The 3,173-nt window shown below is 35.8% G+C and overlaps 1 pseudogene; it reads right to left on the bottom strand.

Moving 5' to 3' along the window:
- Positions 1 to 1,909: 1,909 nt before the first annotated feature.
- Positions 1,910 to 2,801, bottom strand: LOC140513967 (cytosolic non-specific dipeptidase-like; annotated as a pseudogene).
- Positions 2,802 to 3,173: the final 372 nt, after the last annotated feature.

Genomic DNA, 3,173 nt, shown 5'->3' with positions numbered 1-3,173 from the left:
GGTATCAACATTATAATGCATGAAAAAATACAAGGAAACTGCCTAGAACTTCTGAACATAGAAAACAAAGTGCTAACTGAAAGAATCCATAAATTGACTCCAGAAAAAGAAAAAGACCACAAACTACAAAAAATTCTTCAAGCACCCAAAAGAAAGCCTTTCAAATATAAAGGAAAGGAAATTCAAAAGACATATTCTGGGCCCACCAGAAACTTCAGGAGGTAAGGGAATAATGTGTTCAAAAGAGCATAGGAGCCCATCAAGATGTAACCCAAAATAATATCACCTGCAAACCTGGGCCTAATTATCAGTTTTAAAAGTGGGGTGGTCAATAGAAGATAGGCATTTGAAGCATTCCAACAAAAAAAAAAGATTTGAGCAAATTATTTCTTTTGCAAACACTCCAAACAATAGAAACCCAAAGGTAATCAAATATAGCAACCAAGGAAGGCACCAATAAGTAAATAAATAAATTGTGCCCAAGAAAAAAATGAAAAAAACTAAAAAGAGTCATGCTTATTGGGTTAAACAGTAACAACAAAAAACTTCTATGGTGTTTCATGATAATATTATACGTATAAAATATATTTATAATTATAATAAAATATATTTATAATTATAATTATATGTTTATGTGTATATAAATACATATATGTGTGTGTATGTGTGTCTTAGCACTACATGGAACTTTCTGCAAAAATTGAGTATGTGTTAAGGCACAGAGACACAGGCATATTACCAATGATTTAAAAGGACAAAAATAGTAAATATATCCCTTATGGACCTTAACAGAGTAAAAATAGTAGTGAGTTCAGGGAGCATAAACACAAAACACAGACTCAAAAGGAGATCTAATAATAGCAACAATCTAATTATGGGGAAAAAGTTGCAATTTATTTCATAATCTTCAATATTTCCCTTATAAAACAACACATTAGGCCAGTAAGCTTTAAAAAAAAAAAAAAAGGAAGACAGAGATAAGGAATAAATATACAACAACCTGTTGTTCAAAACAACAAGTCCTATTACTGAAGACAGCCTATCAATTAAATAGTATTTCTTTTGGAGGATTTAATTTTTTTTTTTAGATTGAGGATTCTTTCCCTGGGGTTCAAGAATTTCAAGATTTCAGAGGGTCTGTAAGCTTGTATGGAAAAAATATCTTATTTTTCATTAACCTCTAACTGAAATTTAGCATTTTCATCAATTATGACTGCAGGAAACAAAACATTACTCTGTTTCATCAGACTGCTCAAAAGGTCCATGATACAGAAAAAGTTAAGAGTTCCTGTTTTAGATGGATTATTCATTTTGGGGGGAAAAAAGCAGTTTTGTAGGAACTTTGGAAACAGCCCAGCTGAGACAAGAATTTGTCAATTCAGAGCCCTTGTCAGACCTTGGGAATCAAATATAAATATTTTTCAGCCTTGTCTTCAAATGGTTCCATTTTTAGATAATAGTATATAGTGGGTATAGCAATGGCAGATGTTCAAAGCTTTTGTAGGTGTTTGTTTTTATGAAAGGAAAAGAGTAAGACAAGAGGCCTCCTAATGAAAAATGACCTAATGACCAGATTAACCAACTTTCCACTTAAATATCACTCTTCAAAGTGAGGAACAAAATATATGACTCAGTTCAATTGAGACACTTCATATAGGCATGCATCCAGCATTTTGGTCCCTTCTATACAATTATGTCTATTGAGTTTTTCATTCTGTGAATGAGCACCATCATCTGATGATCTGACAGGCAGCAGTATTATTTTTTTACCTGTGTCCTCCTGGAAGATCAAGGTCACAGAAATACTGCACCTTTCTCTGGTCAAGTCTATTTTAACACCAAAAACTCTTTTCAGGACTTTTCTCCCAGCCAGGTAAAGAGGATGAAGTCAGATACCCAGGGTTTTCTACTATGGCCCATGTACGCCTTGAATTAAGATTATTTCCTTTGAATCAGGTAGAAGTGCCTTTGCTCCCACATCTTTCACATATTCTTCAAAATCAAAGTCAATCTTTCCATATGGCAAGAGCTCCTCATCGGTAATAGGAGCCACTGCTTCATTAATATCAGGAATGAGAATGTATCCCTTTCTGTCCTCCAAGCAGCCCATCCAGAGTAATGAGATTTGATATGGTTTCATGTACTGAACCACTATACACACCAGAATAAGTCTTTGCCACAGCATTCCACCTCTATAAAAAAAAAAAAAAAGCAGCAAATTCCTCTGAGGTCAAATGTAATACAGGGCTTCTTGTTTGAAGAAAGTATCTTTCTTGGAGAAAATCAAGTCATCCAGACCTTCAGAACCAGATTCCTCCATGCCTTCTTGACAAAATTTGATATTGACAAGGATATCCTGATTTATCTGCTAAAAAGCTTCCAGGGCACTTAGCCAGCCAAGTGCTGGTCCCTTGTCATTGGTTACCCCTCTTCCATATAGTTTTCTACCTATTTCTAACAATGTGAAGGGCTCACAGCTATCCTCCAAGGCTGTTGGCTGTACATCCAGATGTCCACAGACCCACACAGTTTTCTTTTGGGAATCTGAGCCCAGTTTGCCAAGTAAAATAGGAGGAAGAGGAATTTCTGAATCATCCTGGAGATTTTGTTTCCCAATGTTTATGAGCTCGGTTATGCCACTTAGTTGTCTTGTGCTTGCAGCTGCAGTTTCTATCATTCCACTGATTTCTTCTCTTTGGCCTTGCAGAAATGCTCTGGATTGCCACCCAACCTGAAAGCTTCTTTATGGATTGATCCTGGTGCTTATCAATATGGCTAAATAGTTCGGTGAGAACAGGCATTTTCTGATTCAATGAATGGTTCTGTAAACTCTGAGACGAAAATATTGTGTCCCATGCTTGAAATCTCTATGAGCCACTGTGAGTCTGTTCCTTGAGCCAATTCTGATGAGAATAAGGTTCAAGCATCCCTCACTACCTCACTGTGAAAGCTCTTTCATGCCACTTTCATGTGAGAAAATTTATCCCATTCTATCTCCCCTTTTCCCTTTCTCCCAGTGCAATCCTCTTTTTCACTTCTTAATTTTAATTTTTAGATGTCATCTCATCATATTCAACTCACACCTGTGTCCTCCATCTATATACACTCCTTCTAACTCCCCTAACAAGAAAAGTTTTGCAAGCTACAAATGTTATTTTCCCATGTAGGAATGT

Source organism: Notamacropus eugenii, chromosome 7 (genome assembly GCF_028372415.1).
Source record: "Notamacropus eugenii isolate mMacEug1 chromosome 7, mMacEug1.pri_v2, whole genome shotgun sequence".
NCBI lineage: Eukaryota > Metazoa > Chordata > Mammalia > Diprotodontia > Macropodidae > Notamacropus > Notamacropus eugenii.
This window is presented reverse-complemented; position numbering and strand designations above follow the sequence as displayed.